This window comes from Rhinopithecus bieti, unplaced genomic scaffold, assembly GCF_001698545.2.
Source record: "Rhinopithecus bieti isolate Rb0 unplaced genomic scaffold, ASM169854v2 scaffold_1599, whole genome shotgun sequence".
Classification (NCBI taxonomy): Eukaryota; Metazoa; Chordata; class Mammalia; order Primates; family Cercopithecidae; genus Rhinopithecus; species Rhinopithecus bieti.
The window spans coordinates 3,478,846-3,499,655 of NW_016804139.1; the positions used below are offsets into that span (position 1 = coordinate 3,478,846).

Genomic DNA, 20,810 nt, shown 5'->3' on the forward strand with positions numbered 1-20,810 from the left:
GTTTCTTTCATCAATGTGTTATAGTTTTCAGTGTACAAATCTTTCACTTCCTTGGTTAAATTTATTTCTAAGTATTTTTTTTTTGATGTTAGTATAAATGGAATTGCCTTCTTAATTTTCTCTTCAGATTATTCATTGTTAGTATATAGAAATGCAACTGATTTTTGCATGTTGATTTTGTACCTTGCAGCTTTGCTGATTTCATTTAGAGTTTTCCCCACGTACAATCCTGTCATGTTTGAATAGAGGTAATTTTACTTCCTTTCCAATTTGTATACCTTTTATTTCTTGCCTAATTGCTCTGGCTAAGAATTCCAGTATTATGTTGAATAGAAGTGGTAAAAGCAAGAATCTTTGTCTTGTTCCTGATCTTAGAGGAAAAGTTTTCAATTTTTTTACAATTGACTATGATGTTAGCTGTGGGCTTTTCACATATGGTCTTTATTATGTTGAGATATCTTCCTTCTGTTCTTAGTGTGTTGATAGTATATATCATGAAAAAGTGCTGAATTTTGTTAAATACTTTTTTGTATCAATTGAGATAACAACATTCTTTTCTTTCATTCTGTTGCTATGGCAACAATTTGCATATGTTGAACCATCCTTGTATTCCAGGAATACATCTCAGTTGTTTGTGGTATATAATCAATTCAATATGCTTTAACTGGTATTTTGATCAAGATTTTTGCATCAATAGTTATCCTTTATTTCTCTTTTTAATATATTAGAGTTAGGTGTTTTATAGATACCTTTTATGATACTAGGAAAATTTTCTTATCCCTAGTTTCTTAGTTTTTACTATGAATGGAATTTAGATTTTATTAAGTGCCTTTTCTGTATTTATTATGTTTTTTTTCCTATTATACTGTTACTGTTGTCAAGCATATTGAGTGAAAATTGAATGTTTAACTAACCTTGCATTCTTAGAATAAACAGTTTGATCTTAAAATATTATCTTCCTATGTATCACTGGATTTGATTTGCTTGTATATTTTAAAAATTTTTAATTTACATTTATGGAAGAAGTTGGTCTATAATTTTCTTTTAATTCCTTATTAGATTTTAGGTCAATATTTTACTGGCTCCATAAAATAAATTGTGATGCTTTAGTTATTCTCTATTCTTGGAGGAGTGTTTGTAAGATTGGTATTATTTATTCCTTAAGTATTTGGAAGAGTTTTAAGTCAGGCCATCTGGGCCTCAAGTTTTCTTTCATGGCTACTTTTCGCTTAAAGACTCAGTTTCCTGATAGATACTGAGCTATTAAATATTTTCTATATTTTATTGTTCAGTCATGGAAAGTTATATTATTTTCTTAAGAAATATGTTTTATCCAAGTTAATGAATTTATTGTTATAAAATTATTTATAGTATTCTCTCTTCTTTTAAAAGTGTGTGGCAATGTCACTTTTTTCACTCCTGGTAATGCTGTTTTGTTCTGTTCTTCATTTAAAAAGTTCAGTATTGTTAGGGAATTGTTACTTTTATTAACCTTTTTAGAAAAGCAGTGCTGGCATTGTTGATGGTCTTTATTGAATGCTTGCTTTCTACTATTATTGCCTTTTGCTCTTATTTCCTTCTTTCCATGTTTTTGGAGTTTAAATTTTTGTTTTTTTCTAACTTCTTAAAGTAAGTTTTAATTATTTTCTTTGTAAAAAAAATACATATGTAATTTTCCTTTTCAAATATATATATCTAAAGTTATATGTTGCCCTCTGAACATTGTTTAGACTACTTCTGTTTACCTTAAAGTTCAGTGAGAAACTATTTTTTAAATTTGTTTATAATTTCTGTTTTTACTCATCTTCCAAAGATTCCCTTACCATCTCTCTCTCTCTCTCTATATATATATGTGTGTGTGTGTGTGTATATACACATATACATATTATTTTTTGAGACAGGGTGTTGCTCTGTCACCCAGGCTGGAGTGCAGTGGTATGATCACAGCTCACTGCAGCCTCAACATCCTGGGCTCAAGTGATCCTCTCACCTTAGCCTGCTGAGTAGCTGGGACTACAGGCATATGCTACTGCACCTGGGTGATTTTTAAATGTTTTTGTAGAGATAGGGTCTTGTTATGTTGCCTAGGTTGATCTTGAACTCTAAGCCTCTAGTAATTATCCTGCCTTGGACTCCCAAATTTCTGGAATTACAGTCGTGAGCCACCATGCTGGCTTTTGCTTATATTTTATAACTCCTCATTCTGGTAGCTTTTTCTTCTTATGCCATGACATTAGTGATTTCGGAAGTGAATCACATTTTGTGAAGATTCTTGAATGTGCTCTCATTTGAGTATACATTATATAATGTACATTTGTCTCAGTGTATGCAAAAATCCTAGGGGAATATCTGACTATAGAACAGTTCTAGCCACGTTTCTGAAGACATGTGATTTAGATTATCTCCTCACATAGAGCAATCCCTGAAATAGTTTAGCTTCATGAAAAGCCAAAGAAAACCCTGTATCTTTTTTATTTTTTTAATTTATTTTTATTTTATTTTATTATGCCGTGCCCGTTATATCCGCATTTTACTTTGTTTTCGAGACCGGAGTCTCGCTCTGTCGCCCCCCAGGCTGGAGTGCAGTGCCCGGATCTCAGCTCACGCAAAGCTCCCAACTCCCGGGCTCATAGCATCTCCTGCCCAGCCTCCGAGGTGAGCCTGGGACTACGGCGCCGCCACCACGGCCTGCTAGTTTTGTATCTTTCTAGTAGCCGGAGGACGGGGTTTCACCGTGGCGTCGCCCAGGAGGTCACGATCTCCTGCCCTGGTGGATCCGCCACCGCCTCAGCCTCCAAACAGTGCCTGGGGATACAGGCTGAGCCAGGCGCCGCGGTGCGCGCGCGCCCAGCCGAGAAACCCTGTATCTTTAGAATGATTATAATCAAAAGTAAAAACAGTATAAAAGGGTAAAATGATTTGAGACTTTTTTTTATTACAGTGTAAAGTTCCTGACATTAAATGCAAATCATATTTAATAAGTGGTGTTTATATGAGATTTCCATACACTTTATTGACTTCAGGTTTAAACTGATAAGTTGGCACCATGGTAACCTGGAGGGTTTTGTAAACTAAAGGCCTTGTCTCTTAATGACCATAGAGGGACAGGCCAAAGGATGCATACAGAAGTGAAGAGTTGCAGCTGAGATGAGTAAATAAAGTTGAGTTCTCAAATGGCCACATCCACAGGAAAAAATTAAGCCAGGTTGAGGGGTAGAGCCCTGGGAAGTATATGTCATGACTCGGGCTCTGTTTTGTCCCTTCTGTAAGTTTATGACCACTTGGATTTGGTGGTTAACCTTGTACTGCCTGCATTTTCCTGTGGTTTTTGCAACCAGATATGATAATACAAAAAGTGACCTTTCTAGATGCCACTTCTGGAAATAGAAGAAGCAAACATAATACAACCCTGAAAATAGACACTTTCAATGACCTCTATGGTATTTATGTGCCCAGATGTGAACAGCCCATTCAGCACTGGTCTATCCAAATACTTTTTTGAAATGGCCTGCTATAGTTGTTTCTCTTATACCCTTTCATCTTACAGCAGGATACAGCATGGATACAGTAGGAGTAACCATCATGCAATGTGATCACTTGGCCATGGTCAACTATCCCGGAATGGGTACCTGACTCAAACCAGGGTAGGTAGTCTCTTCCCTGGGAACTTGAACTAAGAAAAAGTTGTTTTTTCTATTGGCTGAATTGGTAATTTAGAAACTCTTCTTGATGAATTAAACCATTTATCATTATGTAATGGCAGCCTTTTTTGATCTTTGTTGGTTTAAAGCCCGTTTTGTCAGAAACTAAAATAGAACCCCTGCTTTTTTCTTCTTTCCATTTGCTTCGTAGATTTTTCTCCCTCCCCTTATGTTGAGCCTATGTGTGTCATTGCATGTGAGACTTGGAAAGGTTTGGCAGTGATAAATTCTCCTACGTAACACTGCAGCCAGAGAGGATGATAGAGGAAAACAGAGGGTAAAGAGACAAAAAAGTCCCAAGGTCGTTTAGTGCTTCGGCTTAACATTCTCTCATTGAATCCCTTCCTCCCACTCCTCCTTTTTTTGTTTTGTTGTGGAAGCTAGAGTTGATTTCTGTTACTTGCATCCAAAAAGAATTTAAACTAATACACCAAGAGAGCCTCCATTTCATTTTTTGCAGGTTCTCAGAGATGTTTACTTTCAATGTTTGATGGAAGAAATGCTCCAGATCTGATCATGAAATGCCATAATGCTATATTTTAGATAAACATTCTAATTCATTCTTGCTGTTGGAATAAAAATGTGAATGCAATTTATTTCATCATAAATGTATAGATTTTAAAAGTTATTTTAACCATCCACTAGACTACTAGAGAGACATTTAAGAGTGAAGAAATACATTTCTTTCAGCAAAATAGAGTATGCCAATCTCACATATCTGCATTTACCATTTTGCAGGTGAGGTTTGCTCTCCAGCTAAAATTATTCTCTTTCATATGAACAGGAGATTGGTTGAGTGATAGTTCTTAATTCAAGAAGGAGCAGTGTAACTGTGACTGAAAAGCTATTCAGAAGCAAAAATATTCTTCTAAAAATAGTTTTGTGTTCTATAGAATGTTACTCATTAATAGTCACCTTTGAATATTGAAATTCCTTTTGACTCATCAGAAACATTCTGTCATTACATAGAATACATGCTTTAAGAATTTAGTAATTCATGAAGAACCATTTATAATTTCATATTTCTACTTTAGGGAAATAGTTCTGGGCAGAATGTTGGAATGCAACTCTCCCTGCTTCAGTGTCAACTGAGGTATCAATTCAATAAATATCAGGGCACCAAATGGTGTGAAAGCATCACATGCAAACTTTATGAAAAAAATGTAAAGGGAACTGTTTCAAAATACTAGATCCATCTGACATGCTAAGGATAAAAGAAGAGGTCACATAGACTTGTGAAGGGGACTGGGGAAGACAAATCTTTGCAGAAGCTATTGCCATGTTTGGAGAAGGAGAGGGGAGTGCTGCCTTCTGTACCTTGGACCTAGTGGGAGGGATTTCCATGAGGAGATCTAGAAAGGCTGCTATGTTTTTCTCTCTCTTTTTTTTTAATTGAGGCATAATAAGTAAGGTATAACTTAATAACTTAATAAGTAATAACTCACCTACTCCCAAGAAATGTAGAGAAAGACAGGATGTGGCGGGCAAAATGCTGGTTCCCCAAAGATACCTACATCTTAATCCACAGAATCAGTGAATATTTTACCTCACATGGCAAATGGGACTTTGCAAATGTGATTCAGTTAAAGACCTTGATATGGGGAGATTATCCTGGATAATCCAGGTGGGCCTGATGTAATTGCCCAGGTCTTTTTGAAAGGGAGGGAGGGGCTGGGTGCAGTGGCTCACACCTGTAATCCCAGCACTTTGGGAGGCCAAGGTGGGCAGATCATGAGGTCAGGAGTTTGAGACCAGCCTGGCCAACATGGTGAAACCCCATCTCTACTAAAATACAAAAATTAACCGGGCATGATGGCACCTGCCTGTAATCCCAGCTACTCAGGAGACTGAGACAGGAGAATTGCTTGAACCCAGGAGGCAGAGGTTGCAGTGAACCGAGATCATGCCATTGCACTCCAGCCTGGGCAATAGAGAGAGACTCCATCTCAAAGAAAAAAGAAAGGCAGTGAGGAGGGTCAGAGTCAGAGAAGGAGATGTGGTGATAGAAGCAGTGGCGAGAGTGATGTGGCAGGAACGAAGGAATGCAGACAGTCTCTAGAAGCTGGAAAATGTAGGAAACAGGCTCTCCCCATTTCACCAGAGCCTTCAGAAGTAGGTAACTGATTTCACTTATGTGACCTCCAGAACTATAATAATAAATGTGTGATATGATAATTTGTTACTGAAGTAATAGAGAAAGAATACATAGGCTGATGCTTTGTTGGCAGAACTCAGAGATGAAGGTCAACAATGGCCATGTGCACCTGTCTATGTCAAGGGAAATGCAGCAGAGTGGGGCCCAGAAAGCTCAAGGCCAACTTAATGACACCTCCACTCATTTTCCCAACATGTAAGTCTTGATAGAGGATAAAGCCACCCTTAGACTGATGTGGAAGATAAAGTATAGAAATGGAGAAACTGTCACCTCATTTATATTTCAGGCTTTGAATCATAGCAGTTCCAACAGTCTGGAAGAGAGGAAAAGACTTGATATTAAAGCAAACTTACAAATTTATTATCTTGAACCAGACTTTCTAATTACATAATCAAGAATTTTTAATGGTACAAAGGGATCATGGAACTTTCCAGAATTTTCTTCTAGGGAGAATTTTTATCTCTTACTGCATAAACAAGAAAGTAGAAGACAAAATATAGTTATGCTTTTAAATTCTATGAATGTTTTCAAATATCTAAAAATTAGACTAGAATAATGAATTTTCTTCTTCTGTGGACTTAATTATGTCTCCCCCAGACTCACATGTTGAAGTCATAACCTGCTATGTGACGTTTTTGGAGCTAGGGCTTTTAGGAGGTAATTAAAGATGATGGGTTCATTAGGGTAGGCTCTAATCCAATAGGATTTGTGGCCTTATAAGAAAAAGAGAGAGACAGAGAGAAGGAGAGAGAGAGAAAGAGAGAAACTGAGATTTCTGTCTCTCCAATTTGCACACAAGAGAAAAAGCCTTGTGAGCACACAGAAGTTGGCCACCTACCTACAAGGCGCCCTCACCAGACCTACCCATTCTAGCACCCTGGTCTCATACTTCCAGCCTCCAGAACTGTGAGAAAATAAATGTTTGTTGCTTAAGCCACCCAATCTGTGGTATTTTGTTATGGCAGCCTGAACAGAAAAATATACCTTCTATTAATATTCTATATTATCAACATTGTGTCCTACTTTCTCTATTTTCTCCCTCCCTTCCTCTTTTCCTTCCTTTCTTCCTTATTCTTTTATTTTTTCCTATAAATATCATTTTAAATTAAACTTAGACATGATGTGATTTTCACTTTCAATTTTATCCATCGATATCTTTAAAAAATAAAGGTGACTTACAACTTAACTACTGGGACAAACATCATTACTATTTATTAGCATCTAACTTCCCAAACCTGCTGGGTCCACGGGTCTTTGAAGTGAGTTATGGGCATGTGAATTGCTCTCAGTACTGAAATGAAAGCAGAAGGAATATGTATCAGTTAGCTATTACTTTGTGCTAACCGCCACCGAGTTTTAGTGGCTTAAAATAAGAATTTCTCGCTGTTCTCTTAATCAGGTGGACATTTCTTCTGGTCTGAGATGATGTGGCTGATGTCTAGGGTTAGCTGGCTTATTTCTTGGTTGTGGCTGGAGGGACTAGGAGAGCTTCATCTGGATGCTATCTTTGCTCCATGTGTTCTCTCATCAGCAGGCTGGTTTGAATTTTTTCCTATGGCAGTCCCAGGCTTCCAGAGACCATCCAGAGAGTAAACTCCAATTCACAAACACTTTTTCAGCATTTGCTCCTGACACATTGCTAATGTCCCATCCACTCAAGTAAGTCACATAGCTAAGCCCAAATTCAAGGAGTAAAGAATAGACTTCATCTCTTGATAGGAAGAACTATAAAGTCATAAATGAGTGTGCATACAGGATGAGAAGACTATGATGTGGCCGTTTTTACAGTTTGCTATAGATTTCTGAGTTATGATTAACTGAAAGCTCTGTTTTCAATATGGTGCATGAGGAGGCTGGATAACAGATTAACAGTTGGGAACGGGAAGTGGAAGAAAGTAGAACAGGATTAACAAGAAAAGAAAAGCAACAGGATAAAATACAGGAAAACAATAGATTGACGTAAATATTGGTTGCCCTGCAAATTTACTTAACTATTATCGTAAATTTCTTGAACATTCTTTTCTATGTACATGATCATGTTGCCTACAAATAATGACAGTTTTAAATTGTTTTTTAAGATGCTTTTTATCAAGTTGAAGCCATTTCATTCTATTTTTTTTAATATGTGTGTGTATTTATATATATATAATTGATTTTTTAAAAAAATTTCAGCTTTGATTTTTGATACAGGGAGTACATGTGAAGGATTGTTACATGCATATATTACACCCAGAGAGTGAAAATAATACCCAATAGGCAGTTTTTCAACCCACACCTACCCTCCCTCTCTCTCTACTCTAGTAATCTGTAATGTCTATTGCTCTTATGTTTATGTCCATGGGCGATCTATGTTTAGCTCCCAATAAGCAAGAACATGGATTTGGTTCCCTGTTCCTGCGTTAATTATTTCAGGATTATGGCCTCCAGCTCCATCCATGCCATCCATGCTGCTGCAATGGACATGATTTCATTCTTTGTTATGGCTGTATAGTATTTCATGGTATATATGTTCCTCATTTTCTTAATACAATCCACCATTGATGGGCACCCAGGTCTATTCCATGTTTTTTCTATAATGAATAGCATGGCAATGAACATATGAATGCACATGTCTTTTTGGTATAATGATCTAAATTCTTTTGGGTATATTCCCAGTAATGAGATCGCTAGGTTGAATGCCAGCTCTGTTTTAAGTTCTTTGAGAAATCTACAAACTTCTTTCCACGGTGGCTGAACTAATTTGCATTTTCACCAACAGTGTGTGAGCATTCTCTTTTCTCATCAGCCTCATCAGTATCTGTTATTTTTTATTATTATTTTTTTTTTTTTAAGTAACAGCCATTCTGGCTGGTGTGAGAAGGTATCTCACAGTGGTTTGGCATTTCTCTGATTAGTGGTGATGAGCATTTTTCATATGTTTGTTGGCTGCTTGTATATCTTCTTTTGAGAAGTGTCTGTTCATGTTCATTGCCCATTTTTTAATGGGGTTATTTGTTTTTGGCTTGTTGATTTAAGTTCTTTAAACATTCTGGATAGAGCTTTGTCAGATGCATAGTTTGTGAATGTTTTCTAGCAATTTGTATGTTGTCTATTTCCTCTGTGGGTGGTTTCTTTCACTGTGTAGAAGCTCTTTAGTTTTTGCTCTTTTCAAGGAATATCTTTGTGGTGTTCTCTGTATTTTCTGAATTTGAATGTGGGCCTGTCTTGCTAGATTGGGGAAGTTCTCCTGGATAATATCCTGAAATGTTTATCAACTTGGTTCCATTCTCCCCGTCACTTTCTGGTACACCAATCAAATGTAGGTTTGGTCTTTTCACAAAGTCCCATATTTCTTGGAGGCTTTGTTCATTCCTTTTCATTCTTTTTTCTCTACTCTTGTCTTCACATTTTATTTCATTAAGTTGATTTTCAACCTCTGATTTTTTTTCTGCTTATGCGATTAGGCTGTTGATACTTGTGTATGCTTCACAAAGTTCTTGTGCTGTGTTTTTCAGTTCCATCCCGTCATTTATGTTCTCCCTTAAACTGGTTATTCTAGTTAGCAATTCTTCTAACTTTTTTTCAATGTTCTTTACTTGCATTCGGTTAGAACATGCTCCTTTAGCTCAGAGGAGTTTGTTACTATCTACCTTCTGAAGCCTACTTTTGTCAATTCGTCAAACTTATTCTCCATCCAGTTTTGTTTCCTTGCTGACGAGGAGTTGTGATCCTTTGGAGGAGAAGAGGCATTCTGGTTTTGGAATTTTCAGCCTTTTGAGCTGGTTTTCCTTATCTTCGTGGATTTATCTACCTTTGGTCTTTGACATTGGTGACCTTCGGATGGGGTTTTTGTGTGGACGTCCTTTTTGTTGATGTTGATGCTATTCCTTTCTGTTTGTTAGTTTTCCTTCTAACAATCAGACCCCTCTTCTGCAGGTCTGCTGCAGTTTGCTGGAGGTTCGTTTCAGACCCTTTTTGCCTGGATATCACCAGCAGAGGCTGCAGAACAGCAAAGATTGCTGCCTGTTCCTTCCTCTGAAAGTTTCATCCCAGAGGGGCACCCACCAGATGCCAGCCAGAGCTCTCCTATATGAGGTGTCTGTCGACCCCTGCTGGGAGGTGTCTTCCAGTCAGGAGGCATGGGGGTCAGGGACCCACTTGAGGAGGCAGTCTATGCCTTAGCAGAGCTCCAGCACTGTGCTAGGAGATCCGTTGCTCTCTTCAGAGCCAGCAGGCAGGAATGTTTAAGTCAGCTGAAGCTGTGCCCACAGTCGTCCCTTCCCGCAGGTACTCTGTCCTAGGGAGATGGGAGTTTTATCTATAAGACCCTGACTAGGGCTGCTGCCTTTCTTTCAGAGATGCCCTGCCCAGAGAGCAGGAATCTAGAGAGGCAGTCTGGCTACAGCGGCTTTGCTGAGCTGTGGCGGGTTCTTCCCAGTTCCAGCTTCTGGACAGCTTTGTTTGCACTGTTAGGGGAAAACTGCTAACTCAATGTCTGCCCAAACGGCCGCCCAGTTTTGTGCTTGAAACCCAGGGCTCTGGTGGTGTAGGCACCTAAAGGAATCTCCTGGTCTGTGGGTTGTGAAGACTGGTAAAAGCAAGTACTATCTGGGCTAGAATTCCTTCCTTCGGCTAGGGGAGTGAGTTCCTCTACCCCTTGCATTTCTCCGGTGAAGGAAGCCCTCACTCTGCTTTGGCTCGCCCTCCATGGGCTGCACACACCGCCTAACCAGTCCCAATGAGATGAGCTGGGTACCTCAGTTGGTAATGCAGCAATCTCACACCTTCTGTATTGATCTCGCTAGGAGTTGCAGATTGGAACTGTTTCTATTCTGCCATCTTGCCAGCCACCTGGGTGGGTGAATTCGTGAGCTTGGTTTCATAGGCTTAATTTTTGGTGTTATAGTTTAGGCTGTTAATCCAGTAGATGGCGCTTGAGAGCAGTGGCTGGTAGCTAGGTTAATACCCAGCCATGTAGCTCATTTGTACTTCCTCTTGTTTTCAGTCCTGCTCTGTGGTAGGCACAGGAGACAGGGGCCCTCTTCACCAGGTCCTCTCTGGGCTTTGGGGAAGTCCCCACAGATCAATGGTGCTGCGCCTGCATTTCTTCTTTTAGGTGATCCAGGCCGCAGGGTCCCCTCAGGCAGAGGCTGTCAGGGATATATTCCACATCTTTCTGGACTGGCCTGGCAGAGGATGGCATGCACCACTACTGCCCCGGCCTAGGAACACATGCTTTTCACCCCTCTCCCTGCTCTGATGGCGGGGGCTGCTTCTCTGCTTGAGGGCCAGCCACAGATCTCAGTTCCATACTCCCGAGCTGCATGTTGCAGCCTTGGGGCACCTGGATGTCTTGCAGCTGTGGTTGGGATTCTGGATCTGATGTGTTCCTGAGTTGCCAGGAAAGTGCTCAGGTGCAGTAATGCTGGGCTGCAGGGGCTGCCTTGTGCATGCACCAGCTTATGCAGGGCAGCTTGGTATGGACCCTGGGAGGGGCCAGCGAGCAGGAGGGCCTGCAGAGCAGACATACTTCAGTCCCATGGGGAAGCTGCCCACTCTCTCCTGGCTGGAAGGTCAGCTGGGGCCAGTGCCTCCCGGAGGGGTATGGGGAGCCCTGGGGTATGAGTGTCTATGGCTTCATTCCACCAGGGCTGCCCAGCACACAAAAGCTCCTATGTTTTGTGCCATCTGAAGGCCTGCCTGTCTTTGCTTGCTCCCCGAGGACGTCCCCTGCCAGTTCATGCATCCATGGGAACATGAGGTCCCCTGTAGTTAGGATCCCAGAGGTCCATTCTGAGAGTGAACCATTCCTCAATTCCCTCACCCCTTTCCCAGTGGACATTCGAAGTCAGGAACTAGTCCCTGGATTTAGGTATCCTTTGCAGGGTTCCCTGGGACCTCCCTCTTCAGCCTTGGCTTCAGTCTTGCCTCTCCATCCACTTTTGGCATTTTCTTTATGAAGATCTGCCCAAATTATGGTGTTTTACTTAATAATCTGATCCTTCTGGGTGGGAGCGGAACTTTTTGGCTGCATCCAGTCCACCATCTTATCCCCCTCCTATTCTTAAGGTCGAAACTTTGTTCATTGATATTAGATCTTTCTTTTTACCTAGCATGAGCATTTAGAACTATACATTGTCTTCAAAATTCTGTGTTAGCTTTATCCCTAAAATTTCAAAAAATTGTCAGCCATTTTGAAATATTTTCTAATTTTTCTTGTAATTTCTTCTCAGACCCTTGCATTGCTTAGAAGTGTCTTAGGAGATTTTCTAGATATGGCTATTGTTATTAAATTCTAATTTAGTTCCTCTGGCATTAGAGAACATACTTTGTATGCCTTTAATCCTGTCAAATTTGAAATTTATTTTATGCTGAGTATGTGATCTACCTTGAATATTTTATAAGCATGGTAGAGAATGCGCATTATACTGTTGTTGGATGTGGTATTCTATAAAGGTAAATTGGGTTAGATTTACAGTGTTGTTCAAGATGTCTGTATTCTTGTTGGTTTCTACTGTTTCTCTCAGTTGCTTAGAGAGGGTGTTGAAAACGTTAACCAAAACTTTGTGTCTGTCTACTTCTCCTTTCTGTTATGTTGTTTTCCTTATTCGTGTATTTGAAATCTTGCAACTAGATGCATGCAAACTTAGGACTGTTAGGTCTGTTATGATTTAATACTTTTATTATTTAAAGTATTTGACTTTATTCTTGGTAATATTTCTTGTCTCAAAGTGTATTTGACTTCTATTAATATAGCCTTTCCAGTTTTCTTTTCTCTTTTCTTTTATTTTCTTTTCCTTTTATTTTATTTTCTTTTCCTTTTCTTTTCTTTTCTCTGTGTCACCCAGGCTGGAGTGCAGTGGCAGGATCTCGGTTCACTGCAGCCTCTGCCTCCCAGATTCAAGTGATTCTCCTGCCTCAGCCTCCTGAGTAGCTGAGACTACAGGTGCGTGCCACCATGCCCGGCTAATTTTTGTATTTTTACTAGAGACGCAGTTTCACAATGTTGGCCAGGATGGTCTCACCATCCTGACCTCGTGATCAGCCTGCCTCAGCCTCCTAATGAGCTGGCATTACAGCCATGAGCCACTGCACCCGGCCCCAGTTGTCTTAATATTAAATTTTTTGTATATCCTTTTTCCATCTTTTTATTTTGACCCATCTTTGTGTATTTAAAATGAACTCTTTAAATATATCACATACAATTGAATCTTGCTTTATAAAAAATACAGTCTGAAAATCACTGCCTTTTGATGGAGTATTTAGTTTATATTTAATATTATTAACATTGCTCAGTTAAAATATTACTCTTTGTTTTCTGTTGTCCCATTTCTTCTTTGTTCCTTCTTACCATTATTCCTGGCTCTTTTTTGATAGGGTATTTTTAATATTTCTTTTTATCTTCACTATTGGCTTGTTTGATCTTTTTTCTGTTTCTAGTGGATATTTCAGGGTTTGCAAAATACATATCTAATTTCTTTTTTTTTAACTTTTATTTTAGGTTTGAGAGTGTTTGTGCAGGCTTGTTATACTCATGTCACACACAGTTTGTAAACTCGTGTCACAGGGGTTTGCTGTACAGACTATTTCATCACCCAAGTATTAAGCCTAGTACCCATTAGTTATTTTTTCTGCTTCTCTCCCTTCTACCACCCTCCACTCTCAAGTAGACCTTAGTGTCTATTGTTCTCTTCTTTGTGTTCACAAGTGCTAATCATTTAGCTCCCACTTATAAGTGAGAACACGTGGCATATGGTTTTCTGTTCCGGTGTTAGCTTGCTAAGGATAATAGCCTCCAGCTCCATCCATGTTCGCACAAAAGACATAATCTTTTTTTTTCTATGACTACATAGTATTCCATGGTGTAGATGCACCACAGTTGCTTTACTTTATCTGATCTGTTGTTGTTGTACATTTAGGTTGATTTCAGGTCTTTGCTATTGTGAATAGTGCTGCAATGAGCATTTCAGCACATGTGTTTTTATGGTAGAATGATTTATATTCCTCTTGGTATGTACCCAGTGATGGGATTGCTTGGTCAAATGGTAGTTCTCCTTTAGCACTTTGAGGAATTGCCAAACTGCTCTCTGCAATGGTTAAATAATTTATACTCCCACCAACAGTGTATCTTTTCTCCACAACCTCACCAGCATTTGTTGTTATTCATTGGTGTAAGATGGTATTTCATTGTGGTTTTGATTTGCATTTCTCTAATGATCACTGGTATTGTTAATTTTATGCCTCAATGGTCTGTCTAATACTGTCAGTGGCATGTTGAAGCCTCCCGTTATTTTGTGGGAGACTATGTCTCTTTGCAGGACTCTAAGAATTTGTTTTATGAATCTGGGTTGGATGCAAATATATTTAAGATAGTTACATCTTGTTGAATCGAACTCTTATGTAATGCCCTTCTTTGTCTTTTTTGATATTTGTTGGTTCAAAGTCTGTTTTGTTACAAATTAGGATTGTAACCCCTGCTTTTTTCTGTTTTACATTTGCTTGGTAGATTTTCTTCCATTCCTTTATTTTGAACATATTTGTGTCATGAGTTTCTTGAAGACAGCATAGCATTGGGTCTTGCGTTTTTTTACTCCAGCCTGCTACTCTGTGCCTTTTTCATGGGGTATTTAGCCCACTTACATTTAAGGTTAGTATTGATATGTGTGGATTTAATCCTGTCATTGTCTTGTTAGCTAATTATTATGCTGGCTTGCTTGTGTGGTTACTCTATAGTGTCACTGGTCTTTGCATTTAAGTGTAATTTCATATTAGCTGATCATGATTTTTCTTTCTATATTTAATCATCCTTTCAAGATATCTTTTAAGGCAGTTTTGGCGGTAATAAACTCCCTCAATATTTGCTTATCTGAAAAAGATCTTATTTCTCCTTTGCTTATGAAACTTAGTTTGGTTGGATATGAAATTCTTGGTTGAAGTTTTTTCCTTCAAGATTGTGAAATATAGTTCTCCAATCTCCTCTGGCTTGTAGAGTTTCAGCTGAGAGGTCCACTGCTAGCCTGATGGGGTTCCCTTTATAGGGGACCTGCTGTTTATCTCTAGCTGCCTTTCACATTCTTTCATTTCAACCTTAGAAAATCTGATGATTATGTGTCTTCAACGTTATCTTCTTGTGTAGAACCTTGCAGGAGTTCTCTGTATTTTCTTAATTTGGTTATTGGCCTCTCTGACAAAGCTGGGAATATGTTCATGGATAATATATTGAAGTATATTTTCCAAGTTTTTTGCTTTTTTCCTCTCCCTTTATCAATCCTCTCCATTATTTTTTATTTATTTTTATTTTACTGTCTTATTTCAGAGAGCCAGGCTTTAAGTTCTGAGATTTTTTTCCTCACCTTGGTCTATTCTACTGTTAGTACTTATGATTGCATTGTGAAATTCTTGTATTGTGTTTTTCAGCTTTGCCAGATTCATTAGGTTCCTTTACATACTGGCTATTTCATCTTCCAGCTGTGGTAGTGTTTATTGTAATTCTTAGTTTTCTTGGTTTTGGTTTTGCCATACTCATGAATCTCAATGATCTTTGTTTCTATTCATATTCTGAATTCTGTTTCTATCATTTCAGCCAGCTAAGCCTGGTTAAGAACTCTTGTTGGAGAACCAGTAAGGTTGTTTGGAGGACATATGACACTCTGGCCATTTGAGTTATCAGAGTTCTTGCTTTGGTTGAGTACAGTCAATGAACTTATTTACTGGATGTTTTCTCAGTGCCATGGTTTGTGCAGAGTCTTTATTTGAAGCTGACTTCTTGTCTTTGGTCTCACAAGGGGGTATGTTAGCGAGGTATTTTGGTGTTGAAGCTTTGGGTTGTGATCCAGTAGATGGTACTTAGGCTTATTGGTCACTTGGTAGACTCTCTTTTGGTTGTGTGGCTTCCCTATGTTTCCTCACAGTTGCAACTAGGTTCCCTCTCAATGCTCTGAAAATTTGGGCTCCTCTCTCCTTTGAGTACTGGCTGTAGATTGCAACTTGTCACTTCTGCACTGCCCACTGCAGCTCTAAGGCCATCTCAGGGTTTATGTTTCTCCCCCAACTTGGAGGCAACAGAGGAAGGGATCTTAGTAGTCATTTTGGCCAAGGGTCTTTTGCTTGTCTCCTGAGGGCTCCACCCCAGAAAGATGCAGGTCAACAACTGCTCAGTGCAATCATCCCAAGATGGAAGATCTGTGTGTGGGCCCAAGTCAAAGGTTTCTTGTCTGGTTATAAGCAAGGTGGGGGGGTGGGGTGCAGAACCTGTGGGAGATGGACTGTGTTTCCTCTCCTTGCGTCAACCACAGCTTGTTGAAGGTATGGATAAGGCATTTAGGGTCTTTGCTTCTTCATTAGTCCTAGGGTAGTAAATGCAGTTCCACTGCAGAGGGCAGAAAGGCTTTCAGTTGCCCCCAGCAGCTCTGTCCAGGTTGTTGCAGAGCTGCTACTGGCATAATAGCCCAGCAGGGGGTAGTTGGAGGCCCAGGCTTGGAGGACCTGCCCGGTGTGGAGCTATGGGGACAAGCACCTATATAGCAGTCTGGTCACTTTTCTGAGGGACTGCTGTAGTATGCTGGGGGTCTACTCTAGTCTCTAGTCACCTTGGATTTTCCAGTACCTGGAGGTATCAGCAGTAAAGACTGTGAAACAGCAAAGATGGTGGCCTGCCCCTCCCTCTGGGAGCTCTCTTCCAGGGAGATTTCAAAACTCTGTCTGCTGGAGAACACTGATGAGGGTAACTGGAGACCCCAGTTGGAAGTTCCTGCCAAGTGAAGAGGAACAGGGTTGGAGACTTGCTTTCAAAAAAAAGCAGTCTGGCCACGTTTGCGTATAGCCACTGTGCTGTGCTGGGGGCCCACTTCAGGCCCCAGTCACCTCACACTCTCCAAAACCTGAAGGCTGAAATGGCTAATTCAGCCAAACAGCAAAGGTAGTGGCTGACTCTTGCTACTGGGAGCTCTTTTTCAGGGAAGTGTAACACTGCTACCAGTGGCTGGATGGAGTTCCAAGCCAGTAGGTCTTATCCTGTGAGGTACCATGGAAGCAGGGCCCATAGACTGTTGCTTCTCAGCTTTCTGGATTCTGCCCCTTTTCTAGTGGTATGTATGTAGGCCTGACCTCCTGCTTTGTCAGAGTTTCAGCTGCTTTTGCTAGGAAGCCAGGAAAGCCCAGGTATCTAAGGCTCCCAGGTCTCTGCATGTGCCTGAGCAGAGATTACATGATCTGCTAGGATTCCATGTAGGTCTGTTGGTCAGACTAAAGGCCCTGGTGGAATGGGTTCATAAGGGTATTTACTGACGTGAGGGTTGCAAAGACCTGTGGGAGAAGTGTGGTTTCTTGGGGTTGGGTATATACTCACCGCTTCCCTTAGTTGGGGAGGTTCCCCTGTGTTGGGGAGGTTCCATTCCTCTCCATGAGAGCAGCGCACACTAGCTGCTTTTAGTTGGCCATCTCGGCTCCCCCTTCTAATTTGTTATGGCATTCTAGTGACATAACACTACTTCATGGACAATGGAGGAACCTTGCAACAATATTCTATTCCATTACCCACTTCTATATTTTGTTCTATTTCTAGATACATTTTATTTCTCTGTATATTATAAACCACACAGTTCATTGCTGTTATTTTTTCCTTACAAAACAAAATACCTTTAAATAAATTTAAAAACAAGAAAAAGATTCAAATTTTATCCCCATATTAGTCATTTTCAGCACTCTTTATTCCTTTATGTAGATCCAGGATTCTATCTAGCATTCTTCTCCAACCTGAAAACCTTTTAATATTTTTTACAGTTCCAGCAAAACCTTTACAATTTAATTCTTTTATTGATTTCTTTGAAAAGTATTTTGTCTTTAGTTTTGAAGGACATTTTATTTCATATAAATTTCTAGGTTAACTTTTTTTCTAGGATTTAAATGATTTTGCTCCATTGTCTTATGGCTTAAATTTTTCTGATAAGAACACTAACAATTCTTTGCATTTTCCTACTGTATATGTCTTTTTTTCTCTCTGATTACTTTAAAAATTTTCTTTTTATTCGTGGTCTTCAGTAATTTTATTATAATGTGTTAGGCGAGTTTTTCTTAGTGGTTTTGTTTGGGGGGAGGGATTTGCGTGTTGTTTTCATCAAATTTGTAAAATTCACAACCTTATTCTTTTGAATATTTTTCCTTTTCATATAAGTTAAGCCTAATGTTGTCCAAAAACCGCTGAAGGTTTTTTTTTGTCTGTTTGTTTTTGTTTTTTGAGACAGAGTCTCACTTTGTCACCCAGGCTGGAGTGCAGTGGAGAGATCTTGGTTCACTGCAACTTCTGCCACCTGGGCTCAAGAGATCCTCCCACCTCAGCCTCCTGTCACATCACCTGACTAATAGAGATGGGGTTTCGCCATGTTGCCAAGGCTAGTCTTAAACTCCTGGGCTCAAGCAATCTGCTGCCTGAGCCTCCCAAAGTGCTAGGATTATAGGCAAGAACCATCATGCCCAGCCTCTGTTTATTTTTCTTTCATCTATTTTTCTTTCTGTGCCTTAGTTTGCATTGTTTCTATTACTCTATCTTCAAGTTTACTGATCTTCTGCAGTATCTAATTTATACTAAGTCAATCCAGGATAATTTTATCTTAAATAATATTGTATTTTTCATCTTTAGGACTTGATTTTCTTATTTGTATTTTGTATTATGTATATGTTTTTATTTAAAATTAAATGTTCATAATATTAACACTAGCTCTTTCAAATCCTTGTTTGATAATTTCATCATATAATTCATTTCCATTTTTTTTTTTTTTCAGGTCAGATGCCCATTGTACAGACAAGGTAACAAGTTTCGAGTGTGGCACATCTCACGCAGGTGCGTGAACCGCCCAATCATCATGCTCATGAACTACCAGAGGATCATCATTTCTAGTTTTTAAAACTTTTTTTTTTTGAGATGATCTCACTCTGTCACCCAGGCTGGAGTGCAGTGGTGCAATCATGGTTCACACTGAACCTCTGCCTCCTGGGTTCAAGTGATTCTCATGCCTCAGCCTCCCAAGTAGCTGGAATTACAGACATGCACCACCACACCTGGCTAATTTTTGTGTTTTTGGTGGAGATGGGCTTTCATCACATTGATCAGGCTGGTCTCAAATGATCCGCCTGCCTTGGCCTCCCAAAGTGCTGGGATTACAGGCGTGAACCACCGTGCCTGGGCTAAAACATTTTTTAATGAGCTTTTTCCCCTGGATACTGGGTCCCATTTTCTAGCTTCTCAGTCTATTATTATTATTCTTATTATTAATATTATTAGTTTACTTAATACCGCATGTTTTGATTCTTGTTGTTGAGTGTTGACTTTTATGTTGTTGAGTTTTCTTAAGGAGCACTGGCATTTTTTCTGGAAGGTAGTTAAATTACTTGCAGATTTCTTGATATGTTAGAGGCCTGTTTTAAAGGACATGTCTAGTATAGCCTTTACTGCAAGGCTAATTTACCCCTACTATTTAGAAATGATACCTCTCAAGTCTCTACTCTTGGTGGGGAATGTTGCAGGTGGGCAATGTGGCCTCTCCAACAATAGTTTGTTAGAACTCAGAAGCCTCTCATTCCTTTGTGAGCTCTGAGAATTGTCTCATTTATAGTTTCTAATTGTCCTTTCCTGACACTGTGAAATTTTACCCTGTGCAAGCACAGCTTAGCATTCAGTTATAGTTTGGAGCAGATCTCTATCAGATTCCTGGAGCTCTTTCCTTGCATGGTCCTCTCATCTCTGGTTCTTTCCTACAAATACCAACCACATGAGCGTCCCTGAATTCCAATCTTCCCTTCACAAACTTAGTGACTCTCCTATGCTCTGCTTGGGTTCTTTCTTCCAGCATGGATTGTAAAGTGCTAGCAGGAAGAAAGCCAGAGTGATTTTATTGTCCATTTTGATTATTTATCTTATCTTAGGGATCATAGTTCTTTGATGTATGTTCTCCGATTTCCAAAAACAGTTGTTTCACATATTTAGTCAATTTTTCTCGTTCTTTATGATGGGTGGACAAGTCTATCTTAGTTACTCCCTCACAACTGAGAGTAATGTCCTCCACTCCATTAGATTTTAAGATAACTTATAACATGGTTTATTAATTCCCCCAGAGGTACCAAGGCATATAAAGCTGTTTGCTCAAATATATTTTCTATTAATAAGATAGAAATTTTATCACTCTTACAAATTAAAGGAACTGATTGCAAAAGATCTGGAGAACTGATGGTTGAAATAGAGGCTTCAGTAGCTAATAAGAATGTTTCTCAGTTAGCAAAATAAAAGCATATAATTAAGCATCATTTGATCAGTCAAGGAAGCATTGTTGTTGAGGATCTATATAATTTCTTATTCTCTTCTGACTTTGGCAGAACATTTTTTCATTGTCCATACACGTTATAATAATGTCATTGATTTTTATCATTTTCTAAAGACTGAGTCTGATTATATTTTGAGGAACTATTAATTCTTGGCATACATGTCTCTTAAGAAAACCTTTTTTTCTGAATCAATTTGCCCAATTTAAAATGATATAAATTTCTTCTCTCTCCTCTCTTTAGCCCTAAAGAGTCTTGGGACATTAATCTGGAATTATTCATCCCTTTAGAGAAATCAAAGAAAGCTAGCTAAGCATTTGGTTTCTTTTCATTTTCATTATAGAAATTCCATTTTCACAGATTTTGACAATATTGGGTTCCTAATAAGTAAATACTTAAAACGCCAGAGTTATTGGATAAACAAAGAATAATCTTTAGAGGTGAAGGGTCCCATGTTACTACAGATGCTAATAAAACACAGAAACACAGAAATAAAAAAGACTAATAAGTGTGCCAGATTCTATATTTCCTATCCTGCCCATCCCTGACACCTCAAGCTCCTCAGAAATTTCTTAATAAAATGACCATATTAAAACCCACTTTTTACACTGCTGCCACTATTATGTGCACCATCAACCAGAAACCATCAGAATCAGAACCAG

At 39.2% G+C, this 20,810-nt stretch overlaps 1 long non-coding RNA gene across 1 annotated transcript; it reads left to right on the plus strand.

Annotated features, from left to right (window-relative positions):
* The first annotated feature begins 599 nt into the window (after window positions 1-599).
* Window positions 600-18,674, plus strand: LOC108526163 (uncharacterized). The gene is made up of 4 exons (XR_001884436.1): window positions 600-637; window positions 3,548-3,644; window positions 5,930-6,051; window positions 18,615-18,674. It is a non-coding gene; the product is annotated as an uncharacterized LOC108526163 (long non-coding RNA).
* Window positions 18,675-20,810: the final 2,136 nt, after the last annotated feature.